Here is an 18,790-nt window from a genome sequence, read left to right on the forward strand (position 1 = left end):
ACTATCTGGCAGTTGTTCAGTAAGCCTAACTTGTATAAAAAAGATCTGCACATAGCTGGTATAAGTATAAACAGTCAGCAGCATGAGATTATGAAAAACAATTCTTGCCTGGCAAATGTAATTACTTTTAACAAAATTTAAAAACCAGGGAGTGAAGAGAACACAGCACAAATATTCTCTCTGCGGGCTGGGTCATTCAGCTGTACATGGAATAAGCTCCCGTAAAACATCTGAACCGTCGTCTTTGGGCGTATCGATACAAACAGGTGCAAAAGGGTCCAAATTCCAAGCTGGACATATGCTGGCTCGGCGCCGTTCCCAGTCAAACAAACTTGCTAAGAGATTTGGTAGGGTGGCCTGAACACCACATGGTGACACCGCTTCTGAGTCAGAGATGGTTCATGCCTGGTCAATGAGCTCAGATGTGTCTTCACCCACCAAGACACCTCCTATCTCCTCCGTGGCATTGCATTCACCAGGAGAAGTGATGAACAATAGTTGTCCCATGACTGTCTCACCATTATCCAGGCCTTTCTGGGCTCCACCCCCTCCCCCTCCCCAATTCTCTTCTGGGTAAATCACTCCGTGTCAATGGCCTGGCAGCAGAAGCACCATTGTTCCATCTAGTGGAGAGCTATTCAGTGTTGATGGCCTTTGATTTCTCTTTCCAAACATAGGCCTCGCCTCTGCCAGATAGGATTTTGCTGGTAGGGTTATGCTGGCAAATCCTCCTAACATAAGCACAGTCTGTAGTCCCCAAAGATTTATTGTGGCCTGAATTGGTCTAACTTCCATCAATTCTGTGGATATAATAAGTGCAGACAATACCAAATTCTCTCAGAAAATGTCCGATATAAAATAGATACACTAATTTACTGTGAAGGTTACAATCGTAAATAGCCTTCAGAAGAAAAGTAAATAATGGCATTCATAGTTTGGCACCGACGCGCTGCCAATGTGTCACATCCTGACGGATTGGGGATATGTCTGTGTCAAACTATGAATTCCGTTTTTGCTTTTTGAATGCCGTTTACAATTGCAACTGTCCATGTGGATTATTGCATCTATTTTTATAGCCAAGGCTCTGTCTGGGAAGATGTAACGGAGCAATCAACAACACTGACTGGTTCTATTTTGCTGGAACAATAGTGTTCCTGCGAGCTGGGCTCTTCAATCTTCATGCGCAGGACAGGAGGGCTGGGGTCCGGGTGTCCCCTCATCTTGAAGAACACGTCCAAAGAGGGATGGAAACATTTTAGGCAGGGACATTTGTCAAAGTGAGATCCCCCTGCTAAAAGCAAGACAAGAACGGTCCAACCGAAGACTTAACAGTGATGGTGAGGTTGGGCACTGCAGAGAGGTACAGCTCTGAACTGCTGGGGACGCTGGGAAGCCACACAACCGCAGCCACAGAGACCTGCCACGGAGCTAGTGCCACCCTCCTCACTCCTGTTCGGGTGAGAGGGGAGAAAGGAAGGCTCAGGTGCTCCCTAACAGCCCTGTTCCTCTCCCCTCCCTCCCCAGTAAATCCATGCCCAGGCGCTGCATTTTCAGTCAATCTGTACCACAAGCAACCCCAGAGTAAAACTTCGTATGGACAAAACATCTATAAGCAAAAGTGCAGTTCTTTGCTTTCCTGTACATTATTCCTGCCACTTGCATCTTGATAATCAGGCTTTCCCAGAAGGATTGCCCCTGGATATAGAGCTAAGCCAGCTGGTGCCCAAGAAGCTGCAGCAGTGCCTGGGGGGGGCAGTGCTGGGCACTGTTGTCTGAATGGTGGTACCTGCTGTAGGTACCTGGTACTTACAGCATCTGCATCCTAGGCCATACCTCCGCAGTCCAGGGCTGAGGAGCAGTAGACAGTTCCTCCCCACAGCAACCAGTCCCAGAAGTCTGCTGTGGGGGTTCAATGTTTGGATCTCCTCGCTAAGGACTGGCATCGCACCAGGGGGAGGATTGTTTTTCACTTTGCTACCTTGGACTCTCCACATCAGCCTGCTCTCGTTTTGTCTATCCTCTCCTTAAGCCTCCCATGCAAGAGCTGCTTTAGGTGCTTGTCTAACACCAGCACCTCACATCACTTGCAAAAGGCCTTGCTGCTTGACTGGAATCCCCTAGCACTTCCAGTACAAACCAGAAATTCATCGGAAAAACATTCTGGGGAAAAAAAGCCCTGCTAGTTAAAAAAAGAGAAAAAAAAAAAAATCCCAGCTATTACTCAGCTTCTTGGTGAAGCTGGTAAATAGGGTGCTGAACTGAAGGTACCGATGTGCAGAGGGAGATGTGCTTCTACCTGGGCACTGTCCTCCTTTGCAGCAAAAAAAAATTAAGTTGTGGACGCCCCATCCCTGGAAGTGTTCAAGGCCAGGCTGGATGGGGCTTTGAGCAGCCTGGTCTAGTGGGAGGTGTCCCTGCCCAGGGCAGGGGGGTGGGACTAGGTGATCTTTAAGGTCCCTTCCAACCTTAACAATTCTATGATTCTGCCACGTGAGGCGACAAGGGCAAAAGGACCCACAGGGACCGGGGCGGGCAGAGGGGCAGGTGGGCGGCAGAGGGAAGCCCGCTCCGGAGGCACGGATGCCAGAGGTGGGGTTGAGGCTGCTCCAGACATCCCAGAGCAGGGGAAAGACCCGGACGGTACTTTTCTCTTCCAACTTTTCGTGAGAGCCGGGCTCGGCAGGTGCACTGGGGGAGGAGGAGGGGGGGGCGGCCTGTGTGCCCGGTTCGGTCCCCCCCCACGCACCCCGCGGCGGAGGAGCGGGCGGCACCGGCGGGGAGACGGGTTTCAAATCCGCGTCCCCGTCCGGCGGCTCTCCCCAGCTCCCCTCCCCGCCGCCGCGGCCGCCGCCCGCCCCCCGGCCGTCGGTGCCGCCGCCGGTGCCGCCGCCGCAGCGCCCTCTGCCGCCGCCGTGGGGGGGTGACAGCGGCGGCGACGGCGGCGGCGGGCCGGGGATCGCGTGCGAACGGGGTAGCCGGCGGCTCGCCCTGTCACTCGGCCGCCAGCCCGCCACCTGAATCACGAGGGAAGCGGCGGCCGAGCATCCTCCCCACCCCCTCCCTCCCTCTCTCCCTCCCTCCCTCCCCACCGGCCCCCTCCGTCCCGCTCCCGCCGCCGCACCTCCGCCCCGGCACCGCCGCTCCGCGCCGCGGCCGGGGGGCTGCTCCTCGCCCGCGGAAAACTTTGCACCCCCGCCGGGTGGTGGCGGGGACCGTGGGGTAAGTCGTTGCATCCCGAGAGGTCGCGGTGGGCGGGCGAGCGAGGCTTCAGCCCGGGCTTTGGCGGGACAACCCGGGGGTTTGGGTCACCTCGCCCCCCCCAGATTACCCCCCCACACCCCCGAGGGTGTCGCTGCTTCCCCCCCCCGCCCCGGACGTTTCGGTAGGGACCGCAGCCGCTCAGGACGCGCCCCGCTTCTTCCACCCGAGCGCCGGTGATGGTCCGCAGCTGCCGGGCGAAAGCCCCGGGAGGTGGCGGCTGCCCGGGGGATGCACGGGGGGCTGCCTCGCCGTCCCGAGGGCTGAAAGCAGGGGGGGGGGGCATGGCGGTGGGGGGGTGCAGAGGGCTCTGCCATGGCACCTTGGCCACATCTGGCTTCAGCCATCCTTCCCACTGATGCCTGGAGAGACCTTGGGGGTTGGAAAGCAAGCGAAATAAAGTTTCACGTCGCCTCTTTCAAGCCCGAATCGCGCTCGCTTGGCATAGAAGAGGGTGGGTATGCTTTGGGGGTCAGTTGGGATGTCCTCTCAAAATCTTCATTTTCAGCGGTTTGTAACTTCAGAGCTAAAAATTTTTGTTGTCTTTCACTTTGACATACCAAAAGGTGGAAAAAAATCAGTGCCGGAAGGGCGAAGCGTGTGTACGGGCTCTGGTGCTTTTTCTGACTTTGTGTTACTTTGTTCAGTAAACAAGAATTTTGTACATTTTCGGGCGAAGCTGTAGTTTTATGTCTTTATTAAAGAATAACGCAAATAGCAGAAAACCAAGTTATATCACATAAAAAAACTTTTTTTTTTTTCTGAAGACGGGCACAAACAATGTTTGTGCGTCATTTAGCAAGTTTCTAGGAGATAGACTATTAAGACCAAAAAAAAACCAAAAAAAACAAACAAACCACCAGAAAAACCCAAGAATATGCTTCACGTTGTTTGGTAGTTGGAAGTTTCAAAAAGACAACCGGGACCGGATTTAAATAAAACTGACTGATCTGGTTGGGCTCAGAAGTAGTCTGTTGAGAAGAATGTTGATGCACATATGTTTGCAGTAGATAAAATAAAACAGTTCTCCTTTATGAACCATAGAGAGTGTTATTATCCAGGGCTAAGACTATATCATTGCATTTAAGCGAGAGACTTAATGACTGACAAGATCAAATTCACTGGCAAGACACTCGGTTAATTTGCAACCAAGAATCATAGAATCAAGAGCAAGAATTTATTTCCTTGAAAAAAAAAATGCCTAATACCGTAGATGTTAATAACCAGAAAGAGTTACCAGTGAAGGTTTGGATAGTAACTTTAACGCCGCTGCTCCTGCCGGCACCCCCTGCCTGAGCACAGACTGAGACAATCCTCGCTTTTCATTGCCGTATCCACCGCTTCTCTGCACAAGTAGATATGTTTCTGACAACCTTTATTTTATTTTATTTTATTTTATTTTATTTTATTTTATTTTATTTTATTTTATTTTATTTTATTTTAATTTTTTTTCAGTAGGTGACCATATAAGTGTATTTGGGTGTTCTCTGATCTCAAGGAAAGGATTGGGTTTCTAGGGGCTGCCTTGGGCTAGTTTGGTGTAAAAACCTCTAGTCTTCAGCTCTGGAAGGCCAAAGCTCCACAGCCCCATAGGGTGAAGGTGTGCTGAGGGGGACTGTTTTGGCGAAGAGCGGCAGGGAACCAACACTCGTATGTGGAAAAGCCGTGTGGTTGTGGTTTCAGGATTTTTATTCCAAGTGAGCCGTGGGAGGGGGAGGCAGGTTATTACCTCAACTTCCCATCGATTCGGATTCCTGCCCAGGAATCGTATGGAGGAAATGCAGCACTAGGCCCTGTTTGCAGTGGGGATGCTTATGAAAACCAGCCAGCCAGTCTAATATTGATTCATCGGCTTCGGTGTATAAACAGATTTAAACTCTACCGTGGAGGATTTAGTAGTCAGAAATGATTTTTCCATTAGATTTGCCTTTCTGTAGGTACATCTGAAAAGACGGTAAAGACACTTTCAGTATCAGGAACTGCCAATACGTAGTTGAACTAGACTGAGAAGTTGGTACAGGTTTTGCCATCGTGTTTTTAAGGAGTTCGATCTAACCTAAGATCCCGCTAAACATGGGGGCTCTGCTGTTGAATAACCAAGGTCCGGTGCCAAATCTTTCCTTAATATTCCTGGTAATTACTGCTGACTCATGCTGACATGTGAGTTCAATTAGCCCCAACTGGAATGTAAAGGATGTGGGAGTGTCTCTTTGTGCCCAGAGACAGCTAGGACAAAGCAGATTTTGGAGGAAAATTTAAGGAATTGCCAAGTTTGGGTAGGAAGTGTCAGCCAGGGTGTTGGGTTTTTTTTCACAGTAATGTTTGAATAACCAATAAAGTTGAGTCCCGGGAAGGGGGTGAATTTGGATAACACGGGCTTGTCTTCACTATGGAATAACTGGAGTCCTAACTCAGACGTTGCTTCTAATTTGACTCATGTCCACACACACACACACACACACACAAACTCGTTGCTGAAGAGTGGTGATGTTTTCAATTTGAGTTGGCTTACCCACGAGGAATAAGCTATAGCTCAGATAACCACAATTCATCAACTGCTAACGCGATCTGCCTCAACGGCACAAGTGCCATTTCACTCGACTCTGGCTGCTCTGCTCCCGCTCGAATGGGGTTACCTGGAGAGGAACCTGCCTGCTTCCCTGCCACGGGCACAGCAAAGACATCATCGGTTCGACCGTGAGGTAAGCGATGGGACGTTTGGCAATGGGAATGTTCCCACACCGTTGCTGCCTAACCGCCATGTTTGTCACAGCTGGCTGGCGGTGGTCGCTGTCACCGCATGGCCATGGCAAGCCGGACAGGAGGACCTTGCGGCAGCGCAGCGCTCACTGATTAGCTCAGAATGGGGCACGGCTGCAACAAGGTGTTAAAAGTGAAAAATTGTCTTTGCCCCAGAAATTAATTTCATGTCAGTTACCAGCTGTTACGAGAAGGTCAGTTATATGTCAGAGGTATATACATACATATATATATATATAAAAATAAATTGTCTAGCAGTAGCAAGAGCTGCCGCTTTGGGAGGAGCGGTTTCTTTGTTGGCCCTCTATGCAAATTGCTACCAGCAAGCGCAGACCTGGATTTCTACAAATATTTCGAGGCCAAAGCAAAGAAGGTGGACACCAGAGCAAATATGCAGCCTTAAGTCCACCAAGGGGATGCTTTTTTTAAGAGGAAGATGACCCTAATGCAGACTCCTGTGTCTGTATGAAGAATGAAAGTTTCAAAGTGCTTTGCAAGGATTGACCCAGAGTCAGGGACCAGCTGAACATCCTGAGATGGAAATCCTTTAGGAGTATGTCGGTCCGGAGCTCCCACAGAGCTATTGGCAGTCATTTTGGATATAGTTCGATTTACCTCCAGAGTCATGATCTTTGAGGTTACTATAGCAGTGGTGGCTGCCTTGTGCTGTTGTCCACGTAACAAATATGACATGGGCAACTGCAGAACTTGAATGGATGGACTTACAGGATTGCACAGGTGAGGCTGACAAAATGATGCCGACATAACGCCAACTAAATGCACCCCAAATACTTATGGACCCCTGAGATCCCTAGTGCCAGTGTGCCATATGACTGTTCCAGTGTAGACAAGGTAGGATCTGCTCACTCAAGTGCAATCCTCAGGCACAGAGTGATGCAGCTCCTGTCGCAAGAAATCCAGTGTATCTCTTTTCCTTTTGTTTTGGAAACCTTATTTTGGATCTTACCATTTCCCTCCAAGAGGTGCCTTCTGGTATGTAGCAGCAGGGCCAGTGCAGGATGGTGGTGTAAAATTGTGCAAGACGGCAGCGCTTAGCAGCCGCTGGCAGGGGAACACCTTTAATAGGAGTCTATATGAGCGAAGCATTTAGCATGTATATCATCATATTTGTTGGATGATGAGATTGCTTTGGGCTGGACCATAGCGTCTACGGTTCTGAATCAAGGCTGCATCTGCAGAAAACAAATAAATAATTTCCATGATGCGGTCTATTAAGCTGAGGCTGCAAAACATGTTGTTTGCAATCATTTATTCGACCTGTCCTGTGATTGCAGTGGTGCCTGGTGCGCCAGAGGTATTGCTCTCTATTCAACAGCAATATCCGCGCATGGCATTAAATATATTAAATATTTATTCCTCAGTCTTAAACTTCATTTGTATTGATGCTAAATGGCGGTCATTTCAGTAGGTTGAGCTTGCTGAAAACATGTGCTAACATAAAATCAAATTTCATCACTCGTTAGGACTGTAAAAATCCACAATTATTGGATTTCCCCCTCTTCTGTAATGCTGGAGCTGAGACAGAGTGAAGTTGGAATACGTGGCAGTTTTGGGGTCATTGTCTCGCTTTCCTGGGAGCTGTTTCCTACATTTGGTAGGACACTGATCCCTGGAAGTCATGATGCTGAGTAGCCTCTTGAACTTTTTCCTGTGCTGACACTCCAACTATTACGCTCTCACCTCGCAGTCGGGGCAGCATCATTTGGGAAGCAGGCTCTTCTTGGCCTCGTTGTCTTTCATGGGGATTTGCCTCTCCAAAATGCGTTTTTCTGATGTCTGAGAACTTCTAGTGCATTTGTCTTGTTTGAGTCTTCCCCTCCTCGTCGTCAAATGAGGAATCCTTCCATAAACATGGTGTTTTCTTCTTGTTTCGGGCCATTTCTAGAGCAGCAAAATTTGCTGCGGTTGTTCTGTGGGTGAAGAATACAGGCGCTAGAGATTTTGGAGGGGTATATTGAGAAGACTGTCGTTCAGGTTGGGACGCCACAGGGGTCTGTCAGAGCGGTTCCCTATTTCATGAATGGCTCGAATGACGGGTCAGAGCATGTGGGCATTCAGCCTGCAGATGTCACCAAGCTGAAACGGTTTCAGGCACCCTGGAAGACGAGAGTCAAATTCAGAGTGATTTTTGACAGTCACAGCCTCCAGAAAACCAAGCAGGACGCGAGTCTGTAAGGTTTTGTGCAAAAGTTTATCTTGGTTCAGGAATAATCATGTATTCAAATACAGTGTGGGGAAAGGCTGGCTAGGCGACACAAGCTAAGGAGAAAAGGATGTGGAAATTTGGTGGATCACAAATTAAACATGAGTCAGTAGCATCGCGCTGTTGTGAAAATGGCAAATGGACAAATGGGGTGTAGAAATAGGAGTGTTTTTTCTAAGAGATATGAATAATCTTTTCACCCTACTCAGCCCAGGTAGGTCCTTAGCTGGAGTATTGCACTCATTTGGGAGCAGGATACTTGAGGAAAAATACAGACCAAATTCAGTGTCCAGAGGAGAGCAACAGGAATGATCAGGAATGATACCTAGGAAATATCACTTCCAAGAAAAGACTACAATAATTGTTTGGTCTCGGGATGGGAAGAGTAAAGGGAAAAAAAGTTAAAAATCTTTAGAAATATAGGGTTAGCTGCCAAATTAGTTGAACTTAAACTGTTGTTTTAAGTTCATGTCGGCTAGGGCAAGAAATTACCATCTTACGTCACAGTAAGGAAAATTTAGGTTAAGATGCATAGGAAAAATTCTGATATTTTAGTAACAGTTAAATGCTGGAATAAAATCTCTGGGGTACTCACAGAAACTGTACTTCTTCAGTATCAGCAGCTTTTGGGAGTGGTTTAACAGCTGTGTTGTTATAGCTATGATGGCCTAAGCATGTAAGAATGGAAAAGACTAGAAAGATGTGGCGCTTTTTATTATATCAATTGATTGCGCTAGAAAAACCAGACAAGGCTTTCATGCTCACAAGCCATTTCTCCGATCTGAAACCTCTGAATGGTTTTGGTACAGCTGCTTCGCTATGAAACCGGGAAGGATGTTCTGTATGATCTCTTGAGGGTTCTTACAGCCCCGTTTGCAAAGATATAATGATTAACAAAATCTTTCTGTCTCGGGATAGATGGGTGTTCAGGGACCGGGGAGGGAAGGCATGCTGTGAAAGCAGATAAAATAGCTCTCCCCTACCCTGCAATCGGGGAGATTCCCTAAAATTTTCTCGCTGTGAAAAATTCCTGTTTATTACTTTTCAGGAGTGGATGAGAATCAGTAAACGTTAAACTAGCTGCTTTATTAGTGTCAGGTGGTTTGGGATGGTAGCAAATGCTTTATGACAAATTCTATTGTGGTAGGATGTATCCACAAAACGTTTGCCTTTTTATCTTAGAGACTAAAAAAAAAATTCTGGGAGTTTTGAAGGCAAGAGTTCAAATTTCCCCCCACCTCTTACCCTAATTATAAACAGTAAAATACTTGGAGTTGTTACTTGTTTATGAAAATTAAATTTAATTCTTTTTAAAAAGTCAAGAATATATGATGAAAAATTTAGTGAGCGCATAGAAAATACCACTGCTGGGGATATTAATGAGAATAAATTTGTATATATTGATTACTTTAGGGTAGTAACAGATATAAATAGTATTAGAAGACACGGTTGTACTGCAGACAACTTGCAAATGTATTTAAACGTATTTTTTCCTCTGGAGACATATCTCTAAAGCAGTAAAAGTATTTACAATAGAAAGTGCCATAAATTGTCAAATAACAAACAAAAAAAAGGTAGATAGGTCCATAGATCTCAGAAGCAGAACGGGAATAGATATGTTATACTGCTTGTAAATGAGAAATCTGTGTTCCTGGAGAGGAAATCGTATACTTATACATCCATGGTTAAGGACCCGCAGTAAATTTGAGTACGTATCCAAACCAAGGTGCTGGAGTAGTGCCTTGTCAGCGTAGCAGACAAAACTGGGCAGCCTTTCAACCAGTAGAACTTGTTTAGCTACTTTTATAATCTCAAAAATAATAGCTGCATCAGTTTTTATTTTTACTTTTGTCTTCAGATTCCGTATCTGAAAGAACAGGATCGTTTGAGTCTTCATTCTGCTTTTCGTGTACTTCATTAAACCAAAGACTTGCAAGAACTGAGCAAAATCTTGACAACTCCCATGCCAGCCTGGCTCTCGCTGTGCATTTCTAAACTGTGACCTGCTGCTTTCTAACGCTGCAGTGCTTCCTACACTGTTAGCAAAAACATTTTAAAAGACGGAATTGCAGCAATAACAATAATAACAATGTCAATTTAAGCATCAAGCTAACATAACTCACTCACTTCTAGGAGAAAATATTTTATCTTTCATTTCAGTTTTTCTCTGCATTCCCATTTTCCATCCCAAGCTTTGAGAAAAACACCTTTTTTCCCTGAAAGTTTTTGCTTTTTTCCATGGATCTTCAGATATCTGAGCTCTGCTGAACCTCTGTTATGGGGCACTTGGCATTTCATCCTCTGCCTCTCCTTTGGTTCCATCGAACAACCAGGAAGGAGGAACATGGAAGAGCAAGGCCAGGAGAAGAATGGCATTGCATCTTCCCAAAAAGCTGATGTTACCATCTGGGTTTATAAGTAATTTTTCCCCCTGCTCTCCTACTCCTATACACACGCATTTCATAATAACTTTTATAATAATAAAGATGTCAGTGCCTATTTTGTTAGTTCGTGTTTGTGCTGGATCTGCCTTAGATCCAGCCCTCTTTTGCTTCTTTTCTCGGGGAAAACGCTGTGCTGTGTTCTCCTGGTGTCACAGAAGCTCCTCTGGGGACAGGCTGTGGCTCTGAGCCAGAGACGGCCACACTGTCCCTCTGTCAACAGTGATACAGAAATATACAAATATATGAAACATATATGAAACATATATGAAATATATACATATACGAAACTCTCTATATACTAAACATATAAGCTGTCATATATTTTGACTCCTGTTCTGCACTGGAGTGCAACTAGAAACTTTTTAAGAAGCCTTTTGTGAAAAAGAGGAGAGAAATGAGACTACAGTTATAGTGTAGGGCAGACTTTTTCAAAGGACTTGGAATTGAATCTTGGGCCACTCACAGGAGGGATTCACCAGCTTATTGGCTACTGCGGAGAGTCTCCCTGATTTTCATAAGCAGTCCTTTCCTGATAAAGATTCCATTTAAATTAGCGCCAGTGGAAAACTCCTAAAAATGGTTCCTAGTGTTTCTCTCTTCCTGCCTTGTCTGTTCAGTCCTCCCTCTGTGTAACTCGGGGTTTCTCATCATGCTGTTAAGAGTTTGCTCCAAAATTGCCCCACACTTCTAGTTTGGCCTGGTGGATGCACGATGATAGTCTTATCAAAGATCGCTCTTCTACTACTTCAAAGAGAATCCCAAACCCCAGACAATCAAAGTCAGATGAAATGACAAGCAGGGTATTAAAACACAGGTGGTTGGGAAAGTAACACCAGGAATGCTGGTGAACTTACAAGAGGGTTTGGAGGACCGGCATAGATAGCTTCGTAGTTGCATTTCCAACCCCGTGGCTAGTTCTGCAACTCAAAGTGACATGTCTAGTTCACCCTGTCAGAGTGCTGTATGGGTGCTGGATCATGGACCACCTTGTGGTGGAACAGGGGAGTTGGGAATGAGGGTAAAACAAGCCAAAAAGCAGCCAATGCAGGACCACATGTGTTTGTTGTGAAAAAAAGTGACACAACGCATTCGAAGTTATGCTGTTCTCCTTTGATTTAAGGGCATTTATCCCTCACTTACAGTTGCTGAGTAGTGTAGGCAAACTAATGAACTAGACAAACTTGATGAACTAACTAGCTCTAGCAGCCTTATCATAACAGCACAGAGCTAAATGTGGGGAGAACCTATCTAAAAAGTTATCAAGTTACACTTGATAAATATACTTGTGGTGTTAGCTGGTACTGAGCTCTGCGTTGCCAGCATAAAGCTGCTCCCAGAACCTGAACTAGCTAAGGTTTGAAGGCGGCTGAACTAAGGCCCTGCTACACTACACATTCATGGCAGAAATATTTCATTGACCTATCTTAGTGATTTTAGTCAGATTTGCTCTGGAAATTATGGTTACGCTTTCACAGCCTCTGCCTTTCAGTCTCCAGAAGTGACTTCTTTTGACTTGTTAAGTCAGGTTTCAGCAAACATAAGAGAGAGGCAGAGATCTCAAAGATACGATGTTCCTGAGAGTTCAAAGGTGAAACATGCTACACTAATATCCCTGCTGAGGGCAAGATTGCTATGTAAGATTGAGTGTCTTGTTAATCATCAAATAATCCATCTGGTTCAGGCAATATCTTAAATGCCCCAGCTGTAGCAAAACTTTTCATCACTGCTCACACCTTACTATGGAAAGGGTGATCCAGCTGCTGGGGCAACCCCGTCTTCTCCTCTCATGGTCTGTGGCAAAGGCAATGGAGGACCAAAGTCAAGCCTGGTAGAAAGAGATGCCACTCTGTTAAGGATTGTACCACACATATGCCCAATCTGATTGGTTTTGTGTGTGTTTTTATACGTGCTATGGTCTGTATCCTTCCTGAAGTGACACAGCGTACATGTTAGAGGTTCTAAAAACAGCCTAATTTTTAAAACATCACTTAAAAAAAACCCCCTGCATCTAAGCTTTTTTTTTTTAAAGTTGGTTATTTACATCCTCAAAGCTCAAAAAAAGTTTCCTTGAACTTAATTTCAGGCTTTCTTATATAAACAAATAAAGAAAGGAGGGCTGATGAGATAATTTAGTCCCCAAATGAACTTGTTTGTGAGGGAAGAATAGTGATTGAAATTATTGTTCTGCTAAAGATTCCCGAAGAGTGTAGCTGCATAGCCACCCTGTAGCTAAAAGGGCTGCCATGTTTCAAAGCCAAGCACTTGCAAATTAGGCAACCCAGGAGTTAAAGACGAAATGTGAATTCCTCACCTATGTGGACAGGCACTAAACTTAATCTCATATTAAAAATAGAAATTGCATATTTTGTTTTTATTATCCTCATTCACCTTGTGGTCCCAGCTCCGTATGATGAACTGTTCAAATCCCATTCTGAACACAGCGCTATGAATTCTGTTACAGACTTTTTTGTGATATTTGTGACTATAATATCTAAGTACATCAAAACCGCTGCTGAATTAATCTTCATTATGCTGCTGAGACATATGGACTTACTTGCAGAGACAAATCTGAAAGACATATTCTCATTTACTCAATGCCAGGCACTCAGGACGATGCAGCCTTTGGTGTACGTTCATTCAGAGCGCAGTTCTGGGTGCCTTCAGCTGCGGCACTGGATGCTCTTCACTTTCAGAAACCAGATCAAGGCTCCCAGAAAACGAGGATTGACGCCTCTGACGTCGCTGGCTGTAGTCGCGTGCCTCGCATCGCGCGGTCCTCATTCCTACAGCCCCAGATCCTTCCCTAAGCTCTCTGAATGGGGCTGGCTCCGCATGCTCAGACTTCTTCCCGTAACATAGGCAGTGATGGCAAAGGAGCCCGCAGGAGACCTGGGCAGGAAACTGCAGTAGGGGGGTGCAGGCCACCTAATTTCTGGGAAAATCCCATATTTTGGATGGTTATGTTGAAGTAAGTCCTAATGTTCAGTTTTGGGCCTCTCACTACAAGAAAGACATTGAGGTGCTGGAGAGTGTCCAGAGAAGGGCAATGAAGCTGGTGAGGGGTCTGGAGAACAAGTCTCATGAGGAGCAGCTGAGGGAGCTGGGGTTGTTTAGCCTGGAGAAAAGGAGGCTGAGGGGAGACCTTATCGCTCTCTACAACTACCTGAAAGGAGGCTGTAATGAGGTGGGGGTCAGTCTCTTCTCCCAAGTAACAGGTGATAGGACAAGAGGAAACGGCCTCAAGTTGCTCCAGGGCAGGTTTAGATATTTGATACTAGGAAAAATTTCTTCACTGAAAGGGTTGTCAAGCTTTGGAACAGACTGCCCAGGGAAGTGGTTGAGTCACCATCCCTGGAGGTATTTAAAAGACGTGTAGATGTGGTGCTGAGGGACATGGTTTAGTGTAACTGGGCAGTGCTGGGTTAACAGTTGGACTTGATGATCTTAAACATCTTTTCCAACCTAAACAATTCTATGATTCTATAATTCAAAAGCAGCGCTCCCCAGTGATCCCTTTCCGAAGTGTTACGAAACACAGCATCTGCCTGCAGGTCTTAGGGATGCCGAGACTCAGGACTACAAGCAGTCAGCTTCTGTCCCCCCCCCGCCTCCTCCCAGCATGCCTCCCAGTCCTTCCCACCGCCAACTCCTCATTCCTGTGCCTTAAATTTGGAGCCCCGTGTTTCTGGGCTGGGGCGGCTGGAGGGGGGAGAGCACACCAGGATGAGGAGGAACAGCGAGAGGGAAAGTCTGGCTCTGCCTTTGCTGCTCTGCTCCGAGGGGAGGCATGTAAAGCACATGGGGATGCATATGTATAGTGCAGATGCCTGTGGGAGGAATGAAGGGGATGACGTGTGCTCAGCTCAGGCAGAAACTATAGATAACTGTCAGACTACAACAGATCTCCTGAGCACACGCAAACTGGAGATGTTTTTTTTTTTTTTCAGAAGCTCCAAACACAGCCAAATTTGTACATATTTTCTTTAGAGGAAATGAAAAAGAGATTTTATGTGTGCCATGTCAGACAACCTTAGCTGTGCTGTAAGCCCAATATGTGATCCCTGGTACTTGCAGAACCACGCTCTGTAAGTCAAGCGCTATATAGCTTTTTGTTAGTCAATTAACATTTCTAACAGCTCTTCAGGTTTGCGAATTAACCTTCTTCCTTTTTCACTGGAGAGAAGACTGAGGCAGAAAAGTAAATTTTAAGGCCAGAAAGAGCCACTGTGGTCTTGTTTCAATCACACGTATAACATGGACCATCAGATATCCTTAAACAAATTCTTCGCCGCACAAGTCTAACAGTTTTCTTAAGAAAACATTAAGATTTAAAAAATGCTCAGTGATGGAGAGTCTTCTACAGTCCTCGGGAAGTTATTTTAATAGTTATCCTCATTTATTTGTAATTTGAATTTAATTAGCCTCAAATTCTGCAAATTGGATCTTGCTAGAATTAGCTTGATCTCTGTCACGAAATGTTTGTTTCTTACATAACGTAGTTACTTATTGTGAGGAAGTTCTTCCTTGCTGTTCTTCATGATAACCCAAACAGTTTGAGCTCCTGGACTCTGACTGCGGAGCTCATTTCCTCAGACTTTCATCATTTTTGTGACTTTCTGCTCCAGTTTCTCTTGAAGCGGGGCTGCTTGAGCTCATCACAGTATTGCATGCTATTTGTAAAGATAATATATCCAAAGCCATTATCATCTTTTCTCCTAAAACGTGACTGTTCATCAGAAGCAATGCATTTAGCAGAAACATGCTAATCACAATTAATTTGCTGCCCAGAGAGGTGGTGGAATCTTTGTCTCTGGAGACATTCAAAACCCGCCTGGACGCCTTCCTGTGAAGGAAGGACCGCGCGATGCGAGGCACGCGACTACAGCCAGTGACGTCAGAGGCGTCAATCCTCGTTTTTCTGGGAGCCTTGATCTGGTTTCTGAAAGTGAAGAGCATCCAGTGCCGCAGCTGAAGGCAACCAGAACTGCGCTCTGAATGAACGTACACCAAAGGCTGCATCGTCCTGAGTGCCTTCCTAGGTGACCCTGCTCTGGCAGGGGGGTTGGACTAGATGATCTCCAGAGGTCCCTTCCAACCCCTGTCCTTCTGTGATGATTCTGTGACAGCAGGCAGGTAGATTTCTATTATGTTGATCAGCCGTCACGAGTGGAACTCTTTTTCCAGAGTCGCTGTCTCCCAAGGTAGAAGCAACACATAATCCTGTGAAAAGCCAAGCAGTGCTCCGGCCCCGTCCCCTTCTTGCGCTGCTGGTGAAGCTGCTGGGGAAGCTCCGCTGCGGTTCTGTGGTGGAGCAGGGATGAGAACACAACTTTCTTATTCCCAGGCTGCCTCTTTGAAACCTGCGCCGCTCCGAAGCTGTGGTCTGCACAGCCCTTTTATGTAGTTCAGGCATTGAATGCATGGTATGTGATCACATTCGGACAGGAAATGATTCATAAAATTTAATGAAAGGAGAGATCATTGGATAATGTAATTTGACCTCCTATAGCTACCAAAGCTACCAAATGTATACTTTTTTCTGTGCCTGCATTCAGCACAACTGCTTGTATTTAATTGAAGCATAACTTCTGTTAGGGTAAAGTGCACATTACAGAAAGACACCTAACAGTGACTTCAAGACAGCAGGAGGTGCAGGATCCATTAAATCATTTGTAGCTTGCCCCAGTGTTTAAATACTCACAATGTTACAGATTGACACCTTATGTCTTATTTGGATATATCTGACTCTCTCCGTACTTGCTGTGTTTCGGATCAAAATAATTCAGCGCCAGTATCTTCCCCATGGAAGTACTTCACTTTACTCAAGTTGCCTAATTCTTTTTTCTATGCAAGGCAGTTTCTTCATCCCGCAAGCACTTTTTTTAGCTTTTTTCCTCGCCCTTTCCAATTTCTAACATTTTTTGAAAAGCACTTACGTAGGAACTGTACACGCCGTTCCAGCATCAGTCTCATCATATCTGTAAACAGAGGTAAAATCACTTCACTGAGGTCAGCAACTGCATTAGCTGCTTTTGCAGCAGCTCCTCCCTGGGAGCTCAGGGGATGGATTGTATTCAGTTTTCACTTTGATCCCTAATTCCTTTCAAGAATTGCTGGCATTTCAGGATGCAGTCCCCATTCCATATTCTGAGATGCAAATGTTTGCATTTGGCTGTATTAAGATGCATTGTGGATAAAGAGAAACAGCCTACTGGACACTCCAGATTGCTCTATTTCATTATATCTTCTGCATTATTTACCGCTCTTCTAAATTTTTATAACTTTGCAAGTGTTATCACCAATGGCTTTGTATTGAACCTTGATGCTTGTAAAATCTAAAAAAACCTTTCTATTTAGCAGTGATTTCTCTATGATTACTTTTTTTTTTTTTATCTGTCAGTTGACCAATTCTTTACTCATGGAAACTGTGCACTTTAATATTTCGTTGTGTCTTTTAAAAATCAGAATGGTGGGCTGCTAAATTAATTGATTTACAAATACAAGTGAATTCCTTTATCAGGTAGAGGTGATAACGTCTCCATGAGTAAGTTTCACTCCAAAGAGCATGATATTCCATAGAATTCTGCTAAGTGATGTCATTTGTCTTTCTTATCAGCTTTTCTGGTATTTTGCTTGAGATGGATGTCAGTCTCGCCATCCGGTGGTTAGCTGGATCATTATGTTTCCCTTCTCTGAAGATTGTCATACAGCAGCTGTCTTTCAGTCCTTTGGATTTCCCCAGTGTTCCGATTCATTACGACTTAATGTCAGCAGTGATTAAAAGCATCTGACATACGAAAGTGAATGATCATGGTCCACATCTGCCCTTCCCCAGCAATTCTGTTCCTTTCAGTCCTAGCTCTCCTCCTGAAGCTCCTTAAGCTTGTAAGCCCCCTCTCCTGCTGCTGGAGGGGTGAAAGGTTGCAGCTTTGGGTTCATCTTCATCCCCTCCTCAAACAGGGGGAGAGCATGTGAGGACTCTCAAGTGTTACAGAGAGAAAGAGAAAGAGAAAGGAAAGAGCACAATTGTTCTGAGCAGCTGAGTGCCGTCCTCCCAACTTCTTTCCGTTTCTCATTCACATGTGAGGCAGGGGGGCTGGTAGGGGAAGGAGCCCCTGGCCACCTGCAGTGGTGGAGATGGGCTCTTCTGTCCCAGCGGTGGAGAGCAGAGCTTACAGACGATCAGAAGAGGGCATGGTCCAGGCAGGACTATGAATATGTGCTCTTCTCCAGTTTTTAAAAGCAATGTTTTCTTGGTCTATGGTTCTATGCAACTCAACAACTTCAAGTGCTGTTTTCAGATGTATTTTTAGAACCACTAGCCATGAGCCTTCTGACTTCTTTCTTTTTTTTTTTTTTCCCATGTATTCATTCTCAAATTCATTTTATCTGCATGCCACTATTGACATTGGTAGTAGCAGAAGCACCTCTCGGCTGTCCGCGTATCTAGGACGTTGGTGTTCAGTTGCTGAGGCAGTGCTTCATACCATGTTGCTGTGGTAACGCCTTGTCCTAATTCTGTAGAAAGTTCCTGTAGAAAGCCTGAAGAGTGCATCGTGTATTCTTATTTGATGCAAGTGCATGATTCTCCTTCTTTTCAGAGACTAGAAATAAGTCTGTTGAACACTCTTACCTTTTATGCAGTTCTAACATACAGCCATCTCCATCTGATAAGCACTCTACACACTTTTTAGACTTCTTTTGTTCACAATATTCTTCTAAAAAGGCCACTATCTTTTCTCTTTAGCGCTGCAACTTGTGAATTTTCCTTTGGGCCTTTATCTTTCTTAACCAGAATTTTACACTTCATAAATTCTAGCTCATATTGTTTGCTATTTATTTCCTGGTTTTCAGTTGTTTGAATACTGGTCTTTTAATTTATTTCTGTTTGCTGTCACATATTAATCAACTGAACCAGAATGGGTTCTAAAACAAAGCGGTCCTTTTGGGAAATTGAATGAACTCTTAACTTTCAGTTTTCAGTTGAATTATGCTGTCCAAGTCTTTCTCCTCCTTGTAATTTTGCTCATGAAGGCAAGAGAAGGGAAGTCTAGCATGTGACACTCTTTTGAAACATGAACTGTGAGTCATAGATTCATATTAT

The 18,790-nt window shown here is 45.3% G+C and overlaps 1 protein-coding gene across 1 annotated transcript in view; it reads left to right on the forward strand.

Annotated features, from left to right (window-relative positions):
• The first annotated feature begins 3,102 nt into the window (after nt 1-3,102).
• The window catches only part of AHRR (aryl hydrocarbon receptor repressor), an 85,450-nt gene continuing 69,762 nt past the window's right edge, over nt 3,103-18,790 (forward strand). The window contains exon 1 of the mRNA XM_054192330.1: nt 3,103-3,219. The gene's annotated coding sequence lies outside the window, so the exon portion shown is untranslated. The remainder of the gene's footprint in view (nt 3,220-18,790) is intronic.

The sequence above is a fragment of the Rissa tridactyla genome, chromosome 2 (assembly GCF_028500815.1).
Source record: "Rissa tridactyla isolate bRisTri1 chromosome 2, bRisTri1.patW.cur.20221130, whole genome shotgun sequence".
Lineage (NCBI taxonomy): Eukaryota > Metazoa > Chordata > Aves > Charadriiformes > Laridae > Rissa > Rissa tridactyla.